The 13,913-nt window shown below is 35.8% G+C and overlaps 1 protein-coding gene across 2 annotated transcripts in view; it reads left to right on the top strand.

Annotated features, from left to right (window-relative positions):
• The window catches only part of GABRB2 (gamma-aminobutyric acid type A receptor subunit beta2), a gene marked incomplete at both ends in the record, with an annotated part of 288,520 nt that overhangs the window by 201,151 nt on the left and 73,456 nt on the right, over positions 1 to 13,913 (top strand). The gene's annotated exons all lie outside the window — the stretch shown is intronic.

Here is a 13,913-nt window from a genome sequence, read left to right on the forward strand (position 1 = left end):
AAACTTTACTGACTCCTATATAAATCATTCTCAACATAAAAGCTAGAATAATTCTCTTAATACACATGTAAGATCTTGTCATTTCTCTGCTCAAAGCCCTCACTCAGAGTAGAAACCAAATTCCAAACAGTAGCCTCCATGATTCCATATTATATGCCCCCCTTCCCCAGTGCCTCTCTGACCTCATCTCCTGTTCATTCACCTTGCTCATTCTGTTCCAGCCACATTGGGTGTCTCATTGTTCTTCCAGTACATCAAACATCTTGCAGCTTTTGTCCTTTGCACTGTTTGTTCTCTCTACCCAAAGTGCTCTTCGGCTTCATAGGGAAGCTGATGGCTAAGTCTTTCATCACTTTTGAGTCTTTGCTCATATGTCAGCTTTCCAATGAAGCCTCACTGACCATCCTATTTAAAATTGCAACCTAAGTGCCCTTCCAAGACTCCACATACTTCTCACCTTACTCTACTTTATTTGTCTATAGCACATAAAAATCTCACCTTACTCTATTTGTCTATAGTACATATAAATCATATTACGTTCTATCATAGTATATAATTCACCTGTTTGTTATGCCTACTATTTATTGTCTGTCCTCCCCACCCCACCCCGGAATGTATTCTCAGTGAGGGCAGGTGTTTTTTTTAAATCTTTTTATTAACCAATGTGACATAAATCCTGAGAACCATTCCTGCACATAGTAAGCATTCAATACATATGTATTGAATGAGAACACAATAAGCAATCTCAGAGACATCCCCATAAAGGCTGTCTAAGATTATTTCAGAAAATCCAGGATTCCAAGGATGTCCAGGATTCTTTGGGAACTGGAGACCTAAACTAGGCTTTTAGGAACCAGAGTACCTCTCTGTCCATGCCTCTCTCTGGTTTTCTCTGGAGTCTCATATACCTTTTCCCATCATATCTATAATTCATTGTTCTATCTCTACATATTGACTTCCTATATTTCCTTATAGCCAGTTACGGTCTCTTTGTTTCTATTCTCCACTCCCTTTCTAAATCGTGACCTTTTCATATTCCACTGATAAATATACTGACTTAATCTCTCAATATTTGGATTTCAGATTCTTAGCAAAGGAATATGATTGATCCAGCCAAAACATCTAACCAAGTATAATCAGCCATGGCTGAGAAGGGGGTACAGTCCAGGTTCAGCAGGGGCTGTGGAGGAAAGCAGTTCCCACTGAGGTTGGCTTTGGGTGGGTAGAGAACCCTAAATTTATCCACTATTGTCATCCTCTTTAATATGCTGTATCTCTAGCATAAATTGTAAAAATAGATAGAAGACAGATTTAGATCATACAGGGTCTCCTAGATCACATTGCTACCTAAAAAAAATTAAAGTATTCTGATGGTTCTTTGTTACAACAAATCTTAAAATATGGTGTCCAGTTAACCTATTCAGTAATCTACTTGCTTAAATTTGAGTAGGTTTGCAAAATTTAAAAATGTAGCAAAACATCAATCTTCCTTTTCCTTCATCTGATCCTATTTATGTTTGGCTCTAAACTCTGGTTTTAAATTTTATTTACCTCATCCTTGCTTCTTTTATTTGTTAAAACCATGTATCTACCATGATGCCTTGTTATGTTGGAGAAACTTGAGACTGACAACAAAATAAGGAATGAGAACTAAACTGTCAACAAATGAATAATAGAAGTCTATTTTTAGGTAAAACAGTTTTGTGACATAAATAAGACTCTTTATGAAAGTATTACCATTGTATAAAGCATGAACTGAGAGTATCTCTTCCTTGTAGTATGAATGCTAAATAATCCTCCACACACTCTTGTACCTATTACAAAGTAGCAAAGCTCACATCTAAATAAAGAACCATCAGGATGTCTTCCTGTCTGTGTATTTATGTATGTTTGATGTGGTTTGTCTCCAATACTTTTAAAAAGTCAGTTATTAATCTGATAGATTTTAAACTTCATACCCAGTGAAGATGTTTTTGGCCCGGGTGGGTGGTTTGTTTTATTTTTCAACATATGCAGGTGATGAGACCAATGATATCGATTATTTAGATGTTAATCAACAGGGTTTACTTATTAATTCAAAAACATTTATTTAGCACCTACCATGTACCAAGCAATATCCTAGGTGTTTCATATACCTCAGTGAACAAAATAGACACATTCCCACATTCCTGCCCTATAGGAATGTACATTAAATTGTACAGACAGACAATGGAATAAACAAATAGAGAACCTCATTTGTGAATGATCATTTATAAAGAAATTAAACAAGGTAAAAATGTAGGAGAAAACCATAATTCAAAAAGAGACATGTACCACAATGTTCATTGCAGCACTATTTACAATAGCCAGGTAACGGAAGCAACCTAAGTGTCCATCGACAGATGAATGGATAAAGATGTGGCACATATATACAATAGAATATTACTCAGCCATAAAAAGAAGCAAAACTGAGTTATTTGTAGTGAGGTGGATGGACCTAGAGTCTGTCATACAGAGTGAAGTAAGTCAGAAAGAGAAAAACAAATATTGTATGCTATCTCATGTATATGGAATCTAAAAAAAAAAAAAAAAAGTTTCTGATGAACCTAGGGCCAGGACAGGAACAAAGACACAGATGTAGCGAATGGACTTGAGGACACAGGGAGGGGGAAGGGTAAGCTAGGACGAAGTGAGAGATTGGCATGGACATATATACACTACCAAATGTAAAATAGATAGCTAGTGGGAAGCAGCTGCATAGCACAGGGAGATCAGCTCGGTGCTTTGTGACCACCTAGAGGGGTGGGATAGGGAGGGTGGGAGGGAGGCGCAAGAGGGAGGGGATATGTGGATATATGTATATGTATAGCTGATTCACTTTGTTATAAAGCAGAAACTAACACACCATTGTAAAGCAATTATACTCCAATAAAGATGTTAAAAAAAAAGGTAAGGAGCTACTGTTATGAGGAATCAGGTTGACATCTCAGCATAAAACAAGGAGGCCAGGCTTATGAGGAGGTCAATGAGGCTGAAACCTGGATGAGGAATAAGAACACCCGTGTGAAGATCTGTGGGAAGGTAGTGTGAGGCAAGTGCTAAGACTTCGAGACAGGAATGAGTTTCTGGTGCTCAAAGAGCAAGGAGAAGGCCAGTATAGTTTGGCTAAAAGAACACAGTAAGAGTAAAAGATGACTTCAGAGAGATAGGCAGGATCAGATTCCATCATGTAAGGAGGTTTGTGTGTTTTATTTGTAAAGTAAAATGGGAAGCCATTGGAAGATTTTGAGCAGAGTGACATGGTCAGAGTTATTCTTTTAAAGCTCACTGCCTACTGTAGATTGCAAGGGAATACAAATTGAAGCTGGGAAACCAGTTAGGCAGCTAGGGCAGTTTTTGCAAGCATGAAATGGTGTAGACATGGCTTATATTAGTAGTGAGAAATGGAATTAGATGGATATATTTTGAAGGTAGAGCCCAAAGTACATCTAGAGTTTTATTTTGGACATGGAATGAAGTGACAAATTTGCAGGTATAGATGCCTTAAGCCAGAGGAGAGGTCCATTGTCTCAGATATTGATGCCAGGATTATAGAGTCCCATAGTCCCCTGGATACCCCACATCTAAGAACACACAAAGATATATATGTCCTAGGACATTCTTGAATTTTTTAAGGGATTTTTCAAATTCTAGAGCAGAGGTTCTCTCCATGCATGGAAGTGTGGTCCATGCATCAGAATCAGCTGGTACATTTATTAATGTGCCTACACAGTTAGCCTCTCTGTCGGAAGGACCCAGGAATAGGCATATTTAACAAGTGCTGGATATGATGTGTTGACTTACTAAAATTTGAGGACACTCCTTAGGTAAAGTACTCCGTAAGTCCTAGAGCTATTGTTTTAAATACCAATTTGCTGTGTTGGTAATATTAGTCCTGTATTTTTCCCTCTCATCACAGAAACCACTTGTACTATAAAACCACAGTTCTATAAATATTATATGGTTTGGAGAAAACTGCCCCTTGAATTTGAAAATCATTTGAGTTCTCCTCCAGTCAGAAAATTGCCCTCTTATCTGCAACTGCACATCCTTGGGGACTAAGTAAGTTTTAGTAACTTGGTTTTTTGTTTGTTTGTTTTGCTTTATTAAATCTTTGTAGAGAGTTTGCTTCAATGTTGGATACTGAAGAATAACCAAATTCTATGTAGAAAAATTATAATTAAAAAGTTGATTTGCACTAGTAGGATTAGTATAAGCCACCATGTACATTGGACCCTGCTGCCAAATCAAAGGTATTGCCTTAGCTATTTTTCAGACATTCAAACAACTTGTCTTGGACAAGCTAGATTATAAATATTCAAAGTGCAAATGCTAGAGCTGCAATTTAGGAGGCTGGCAACAGCTTTCACAAATCACTTAAATACCCCCACCATCTTGAAAAATATGTTTACTTTTGGTATTTATTGGTTTGAAATCACTGACCCAGTTACCATTAGGTTAGGATAAGCACAAAGCTCTTGTGTCTATTAATAACAAATGGTGGAAAGAAGGGATTTCCACATTTCTAACTAAAGTGGCTTTACCCAATTTGGAAAGCAACGTAATGGCACCCGTGCCCATCAGATTACTCCACAAGTATGGAAATGTGCTTCTGTGATTTTTAAGATGGAAACTCTTGGATTCAGGTGACAAATTTATCCAGAATACACGTTTTTTTTGTGTGTTTTGTTTTGGCCAGTACAATGTCACTGTTTCTGGTGATAGTTCTTGACTTTGAATTGTTTCAGATATGGGAGCATGCTCTCCAGTTCAGCATTGTCCTCAGGACTTAAATATTACCCAATTTGCTTGACCCCTAAAGCATTTGAAAATGTTAGCCCTTGTTTGACTACCAAATGTTTTAACTCAGATACTGGTAATATGAGACAAATAACCATTAAATTAGTTCCTTCCTTTGCTGCTCTGTTCAGACCCTCCAAGAGAAGGAATATTGCTCTATCATGTATTAAAGATTGTACCTATTATTTACTTAAAATAAACAGTACTTGATTTACCCACTTACCCACCTGCATCCCTCAGAGTGAGTATTTAGTAGCTTTTGCATAGTCAATGAACAACTGTTTTCTAACTTGAATTGAACCTAAAAGTTACATTTGGAAACTTAATTTTTAAATTATGTAAAATTAAAAAATAAAAACTTTTTTTAAATTGAAGTATATTTGACTTACAGTGTTATATTAGTTTCAGGTGTACAACATAGTGATTTGATATTTTTATAGATTATACTCCATTTAAAGTTATTATAAAAATTGGCTATATTCCCTGTGCTATGTAAAATATTCTTGTATCTTATTTATTTTATACCTAGTAGTTTGTATCTCTTAATTCTTTTCCTTTATCTTGCCCATCCTCCCACCCCTTTCCCCACTGGTAACCACCAGTTTGTTCTCTGTATCTGTGAGTCTGTTTCTGTTTTGCTATACTCATTTGTTTGCTTCTTTTTTAGATTCCACATATAAGTGATAACATGCAATATTTGTCTTTCTCTATCTTACTTACTTCACTAAGTATAATACCCTGTAGGTCCATCCATGTTGTTACAAAAGGCAAAATTTCATTATTTCTTGTGGCTGAGTAATGTATATATACATGCCACATCTCCTTTATCCATTCATCTGTTGATGGACACTTACGTTGCTTCCATATCTTGGCTATTGTAAATAATGCTGCTATAAACATTAAGGAGCATATATCTTTTCAAATTAGAGTAAAATCTTGGCTTTAACTATTGATATCAGTAATCAGGATAATAACATTATCCTTATTAAGTAACATTAAATCAGTATGCTAATTGCTTTGCAAGCATTTTCTCTAGTTCTCAGAACAACATGGAAAATATAGGTGGCATTATTCACTTTTTTAGAGAAGTTAGGCTTTAGAGACATAGTAGGAAAAAGACAGTATTTGAATGAAAACACATTTGTTTGTTCTACTGGGCCATGTGCAGTTGCAAGATAGCAGGTTTATTTTTTTTAATTTCTGGGTAACAAATTACCCTAAAGCTTAGCAGTTTAAAACAATTTATTATATCATAGTTTCTGAGAGTCAGGAATCACAAGTGGCTTAGCTAGGTGATTCTGGCTCAGGGTTTCTCATGAGGTTGTGGTCAAGTTGTTGTTCAAGACTGTGGTCTCATCTGAGGGCCCAGCTAGGCAAGGACCTGCTTGTAAGCTCACTCACAGAGTTGTGGCAGGTTCCTCCCAATGTTCCTGTTGGACTGAGGGCCTCAGTTCCTCTGACTGTTGGCTGGAGGCCTCCTCAGTTCCTCACCACGTGGGTCTCTTCACAGGGCAGTTCATGACATGGTGGAACAAGGAGTCTGAAGAAGAGGAAAAGGAAAGAAAGAGAGGGACAGAGAAGAGACAAAGAGAGTACATCTAAGACAGAAACCTCAGGCTCTTTATAACCTAATCTCAAAAGTGGCATCCCATCACTTCTGCTGTGTTCTGTATCCTAGAAGTGCATCACTAAATCTAGCACACACTCCATGAGAGGGGAATTAAAGCTCCACCATTTGTGGGTAGGAATATCAAAGAATGAGTGGACGTAACTTTAAAATCACCACAGCATGCTAATTCTGTATTCATCTTGGAAAAAAAGAACTATATAAACTGAAGGATGCTGAACTCAGCTTGGCTGAATTTGGGTTATATCTTGATAATTATTTAGTTTTCAGTGTCTTCCACATGTCATGTATTTCATCTTTGGTGTCAACATTAAAAAAAAATTCGATTTAGAGAACAATTTTTTTCTCAAGCCAGGAATATAATCAATAGTTTAGAAAAGAGCAGATTTACATAAATATTGGTCAAGGCTTTAGGCATTACTTGAGCTGTTTTTCTATATAACTCTTTTTTTTAAGATGGAAATGTTTTATTCCATGTTAGAAGCCCCAAATGTTAACTCCTTAGCCTGCACTAATGAAGTCACTTTCAGGGTCTTATTTATATGAATTAATTTGCATAGGCTTTTAGAGGCCAGTGAGAGTCAGAAGTTCACTTTATTCACGTATATATACATTTCACTGGGTTGGGTGGACAGTAGCTTCCATTGTATACAAGTGCTTTAGTTTCCTTTTTTTAAATACCCAGGTTCCACTTCGCCAAAGAAGAAGCAAATGATTTACATTTAATTTTAATAATTTCACATATATATATATATTTTTTAACTTAGTCTAAGGAAGAAAAATGACCTTTCAAGATTCCTAGCTATTCAAGAGAAAATTATTTTTATTTCTTATCTAGAGAAAATTGCTGGTTTGGGGTAATTCTTAATAACTTACATTAAAATGAATTATTTGGAGTTTTTCTTAAATAACATAATTTCAGATTAGAGATCCTCTAAAACAGTGATTCACAGTGTGTGGTCGAGAGTGTGGGCGTACTGAAACCCCTTTGGAGTGTCCTTGAGGTCAGAGCTCCCTTCATAATAATACCAAGACTTTATTTGCCTTCTTCACTTTCATTCTTTCAAAACGTACAGTCATGTTTTCCAGAGGCTACATGAAACACATTATCACAACCACTGAATGCAAAAGCAAATATGAGAATCCAGCTATCTTCTGTTAAGCCAATCATTAAAGAGATTTACAAAAATATAAAACAGTGCCACTCTTCTCAATAATACTTTCTGTTTTGTAAAGTATCATTATTATTCATAATATTATTTATATTAACATGTAATAGGATCATTATTATTATTTTAAATAAATCGAGGAATATTTTTATTTTTTTAATTTTTAAAGAATTTTTATTGGAGTATAGTTGATTTACAATGTTACATTAGTTTCCGGTGTAGAGCAAAGATAATCAGTTGTACATATACATATATCCACTCTTTTCTAGATTCTTTTCCCATATAGGCCATTACACAGTATTAAGTAGAGTTCCCTGTGCTCTACAGTAGGTCCTTATTAGTTATCTATTTTATATATAGTACTGTGTATATGTCAATCCCAATCTCCCAATTTATCCCTCCTCCTTACCCCATGATAGCCATAAGTTTGTTTTCTACATCTGTAACACTATTTCTGTTTGGTAGATAAATTCATTTGTACCCTCTATGTAGACTCCACATATAAGTGATATCATATGATATTTCTCTTTGTGTGTCTGACTTTCTTCACTCCTATGACAATCTCTAGGTCCATCCATGTTGCTGCAAATGGCATTATTTTGTTCTTTTATATGGCTGAGTAGTATCCCATTGTATATATGTACCACATCTTCTTTATCCATTCCTCTGTTGATGGACATTTAGGTTGCTCCCATGTCCTGGCTATTGTAAATAGGCCTTCAATGAACATTGAGGTGTATATATCTTTTTGAATTATGGTTTTCTCTGGATATATGCCCAGGAGTGGGATTTCTGGATCATATGGTAGCTCTATTTTTAGTTTTTTGAGGAACCTCCATACTGTTCCCTATAGTGGCTGTACCAATTTACATTCCCACCAACAGTGTAGGAGGGTTCCCTTTTGTCCACACCATCTCCAGCGTTTATTGTTTGTAGATATTTTCATGATGGCCATTATGAATGGTATGAGGTGATACCTCATTGTAGTTCTGATTTGCATTTCTCTAATAATTAGTGATGTTGAATGTCTTTTCATCTGCCTCTTAGCCATCTGAATGTCTACTTTGGAGAAATATCTATTTAGATCTTCCCCCCATTTTTTTATTGTCTTTTTTTTCTTCTATTGAGCTCCATGAGCTGTTTATATATTTTGGAGATTAATTCCTTCTCAGTTGCTTTGTTTGCAAATATTTTCTACCATTCTAAGGATTGTCTTTTCAGTTTGTTTATGGTTTGCTTTGCTGTGCAAAAGCTTTTAAGTTAATTAGGTCCCATTTGTTTATTTTTGTTTTTATTTCCATTACTCTAGGTGGTGGAGCAAAAAAGATCTTGCTGCAATTTATGTCAAAGTGTGTTCTGCTTATGTTTTCCTCTAAGAGTTTTATAGTATCCAACCTTACATTTAGGTCTTTAATCCATTTTGAGGTTTTTGTGTGTGTATGGTGTAAGGGAGTGTTCTAATTTCATTCATTTACATGTAGCTGCCCAGTTTTTCCATCACCACTTATTGCAGAGACTGTCTTTTCTCCATTGTATATTTTTGCCTCCTTTCTCATAGATTAGGTGACCATAGGTGAGTGGGCTTATCTCAGGGCTTTCTATCCTTTTCCACCAATGTATATTTCTGTTTTTGTGCCAGTACCAAACTTTTTTGATTATTGTAGCTTTGTAGTATAGTCTGAAGTCAGGAAGCCTGATTCCTCCAGCTACGTTTTTCTTTCTCAAGATTGCTTTGGCTATTCGTGGTCTTCTGTGTTTCCATACAAATTGTAAAATTTTCTGTTCTAATTCTGTAAAAAATGCCATTGGTAATTTGATAGGGATTGCATTGAATCTGTAGATTACTTTGGCTAGTACAGTAATTTTCACAATGTTTATTCTTCCAATCCAAGAACATGGTATATCTCTCCATCTGTTTGTGTCATCTTTGATTTCTTTCATCAGTATCTTATGGTTTTCTGAAAAACAGTTTTTTTGTTTCCTTAGGTAGGTTTATTCCTAGGTATCTTATCCTTTTTGATGCGATGGTAAATGGGATTGTTTCCTTGATTTCGCTTTCTGATCTTTCATAGTTAGTGTACAGGAATGCAAGATATTTCTGGGCATTAATTTTGTATCCTGCAATGTTACCAAATTTATTGATAAGCTCTAGTAGTTTTTTGGTGGTATTTTTATGATTTTCTATGTATAGTATCATGTCATCTGAAACAGTGACAGTTTTACTTCTTTTACAATTTGGATTCCTTTTATTTCATTTTCTTCTCTCACTGCCGTGGTTAAGACTTCCAAAACAATGTGGAATAATAGTGGCAAGAGAGGACATCTTTGTCTTTTTCCTGATCTTAGAGGAAATGCTTTCAGTTTTTCACCATTGGGAATGATGTTTGCTGTGGATCTATCATATATTGCCTTTATTATGTTGAGGTAGGTTCTCTCTGTGCCCACTTTCTGGAGAGTTTTTATCATAAAAGGGTGTTGAATTTTGTCAGGAGCTTTCTCTGCATCTATTGACATGATGGTTTTTATTCTTCAATTTGTTAATGTGGTGTTTCACACTGATTGATTTGCAGATATTGAAAAATCCTTGCATCCCTGGGAGAAGTCCCACTTGATCATGGTGTATGATTCTTTTAATGTGTTGTTGGAATCCCTTTGCTAGTATTTTGTTGAGGATTTTTGCGTTTGTATTCATCAGTGATATTGGCCTCTAATTTCCTTTTTTTTGTGATATCTTTGTCTTGTTTTGGTATCAGGATGATGGTGGCCTCATAGAATGAGTTTGGGAGTGTTCCTTCCTCTGCAATTTTTTGGAAGAATTTCAGATATGTAGGTGTTAACTGTTCTCTAAATTTTTGATCAAATTCGCCTGTGAAGCCATCTGGTCCTGGACTTTTGTTTGTTGGAAGATTATTTTTTCCTTCATTATTGGAGTATAATTGCTTTATAATATTTTGTTAGTTTCTGCTGTACAACAAAGTGAATCAGCTTTATGTACACATATATCCCCATATCCCCTCCCTCTTGAGCCTCCCTCTCACCCTCTGTATCCCACCCCTCTAGGTCGTCACAAACTATTAAGCTGATCTCCCTGTGCTATGCAGCAGCTTCCCACTAGCCAGCCATTTTACATTTGGTACTGTATATATGTCAATGCTACTCTCTGACTTTGTCCCAGCTTCCCCTTCCCTGCTGTGTCTTCAAGTCCATTCTCTACATCTGTGCCTTTATTCCTGCCCTGCCACTAGGTTCATCAGTACCATTTTTTTAGATTCCATATATATGCGTTAGCATACGGTATTTGTTTTTCTCTTTCTGACTTACTTCACTCCGTATGACAGACTCTAGGTACATCCACCTCTCTACAAATAACTCAATTTCATTTTTTATGGCTGAGTAATATTCCATTGTATATATATGCGCCACATCTTCCTTATCCATTCATCTGTCAATGGACACTTAAGTTGCTTCCATGTCCTGGCTATCATAAACAGAGCTCCTCTGAACATTGTGGTACATGACTCTTTTTGAATTATGGTTTTCTCAGTATATATGCCCAGTACTGGGATTGCTGGGTTATATGGTAGTTCTATTTTTAGTTTTTTAAGGAACCTCCATACTGTTCTCCATAGTGGCAGTATCAATCTACATTCCCACCAACAGTGAAAGAGGGTTCCCTTTTCTCCAGACCGTCTCCAGCATTTATTGTTTGTAGATTTTTTGATGATGGCCATTCTGACCAGTGTCATTTGATACCTCATTTCAGTTTTGATTTACATTTCTCCTGTAATTAGTGCTGTTGAGCATCTTTTCATGTGTTTGTTGGCAACCTGTATGTTTTCTTTGGAGAAATGTCTACTTAGGTCTTCCACCCATTTTCTGGATTAGGTTGTGTGTTTTTTTAATATTGAGTTGCCTGAGCTGCTGTATAATTTGGAGATTAATCCTTTGTCATTTACTTCATTTGCAAATATTTTCTCCCATTCTGAGGATTGCCTTTTCTTCTTGTTTATGGTTTCCTTTGCTGTGCAAAAGCTTTTAAGTTTCATTAGGCCCCATTTGTTTGTTTTTGTTTTTTTTTCCATTACTCTAGGAGGTGGGTCAAAAAGGAACTTGCTGTGATTTATGTCATAGAGTGTTCTGCCTATGTTTTCCTCTAAGAGTTTTATAGTGTCTGGCCTTACATTTAGGTTTTTAATCCATTTTGAGTTTATTTTTGTGTATGGTGTTAGGAAGTGTTCTAATTTTGTTCTTTTACATGTAGCTGCCCAGGTTTCCCAGCACCACTTATTTGAAGAAGCTGTCTTTTCTCCATTGTATATTCTTGCCTCCTTTATCAAAGATAAGGTGACCATATGTGCATGGGTTTATCTCTGGGCCTTCTATCCTGCTCCATTGATCTATATTTCTATTTTTGTGGTAGCACCATACTGTCTTGATTTCTGTAACTTTGTAGTATAGTCTGAAGTCAGGGAGCCTGATTCCTCCAGCTCTGTTTTTCTTTCTCAAGATTGCTTTGGCAATTCAGAGTCTTTTGTGTTTCCATGCAAATTGTTAAATTTTTTGTTCTAGTTCTGTGAAAAATGCCATTGGTAGTTTGATAGGGATTGCATTGAATCTGTAGATTGCTTTGTGTAGTAGAGTCATTTTCACAATTTTGATTCTTCCAATCCAAGAACATGGTATATCTCTCCATCTGTTTGTATCGTCTTTGATTTCTTTCATCAGTATCTTATAGTTTTCTGCATACAGGTCTTTTGCCTTCTTAGGTAGGTTTATTTCTAGGTATTTTATTCTTTTTGTTGCAGTGGTAAATGGGAGTTTTCCTTAATTTCTCTTTCTGAATTTTCATTGTTACTGTATAAGAATGCAAGAGATTTCTGTGCATTAATTTTGTATCCTGCTACTTTACCAAATTCATTGATTAGCTCTAGTAGTTTCTTGGTGGCATCTTTAGGATTTTCTATGTATAGTATCATGTCATCTGCAAACAATGACAGTTTTACTTCTTTACTGATTTAGATTACTTTTATTTCTTTTTCTTCTCTGATTGCTGTGGCTAAAACTCCAAAACTATGTTGAACAATAGTGGTGGGAATGAGCACCCTTGTCTTGTTCCTGATCTTAGAGGAAATGCTTTCAGTTTTTCATCATTGAGAATGATGTCGGCTGTGAGTCTGTCATATATTGTCTTTATTTTTCTGAGGTAGTTTCTCTCTATACCCACTTTCTGGAGAGTTTTTATCATAAATGAGTGTTGAATTTTTTCAAACACTTTTTCTGCATCTATTGAGATTATCATATGGTTTTTATCCTTCAAGTTGTTAATATGGTGTATCACATTGATTGATTTGTGTATACTGAAGAATCCTTACAATCCTGGGATAAACCCCACTTGATAGTGGTGTATGATCCTTTTAATGTGCTGTTGGATTCTCTTTGCTAGTATTTTTTTGAGGTTTTTTGCATCTATGTTTATCAGTGATACTGGCCTGTAATTTTCTTTTTTTGTGTGATATCTTTGTCTGTTTTTGGTATCAGGGTGATGGTGGCCTCATAGAATGAGTTTGGGTGTTTCCCTCCCTCTGCTATATTTTGGAAGAGTTTGAGAAGGATAAGTGTTAGCTCTTCTCTAAATATTTGATAGAATTCACCTGTGAAGCCATCTGACCCTGGGCTTTTGTTTGTTGGAAGATTTTTAATCACAGTTTCAACTTCAGTGCTTGTGATTGGAAGGTTGTACTTTTCTAACAATTTGTCCATTTCTTCCAGGTTGTCCATTTTATTGGCATATAGTTACTTGTAGTAGTCTCTCATGATCCTTTGTATTTCTGCGGTGTCAGTTGTTACTTCTCCTTTTTCATTTCTATTTCTGTTGAGTCTTCTCCCATTTTTTCCTGATGAGTCTGGCTAATGGCTTATCCATTTTGTTTATCTTCTCAAAGAACCAGCGTTTAGTTTTATTGATCATTGCTATTGGTTTCTTCATTTCTTTTTCATTTATTTCTGATCTGATCTTTATGATTTCTTTCCTTCTCCTAACTTTGGAGGTTTTTCTGTTTGTTTGTTCTTCTTTCTCTAATTGCTTTACGTGTAAGATTAGGTTGTTTATTTAAGATTTTTCTTGTTTCTTGAGGTGGGTTTGTATTGCTGTAAACTTCCCTCCTAGAACTGCTTTTGCTGCATCCCATAAGTTTTGGGTCGTTGTGTTTTCATCATCATTTGTTTCTAGGTATCTTTTGATTTCCTCAGTGATCTCGTGGTTGGAATAATTATTTTTAAATGTTTCAGTTTCAGTTTGT

This window comes from Mesoplodon bidens (assembly GCF_964165515.1).
Source record: "Mesoplodon bidens genome assembly, chromosome: 4".
In the NCBI taxonomy this organism is placed as follows: Eukaryota; Metazoa; Chordata; class Mammalia; order Artiodactyla; family Ziphiidae; genus Mesoplodon; species Mesoplodon bidens.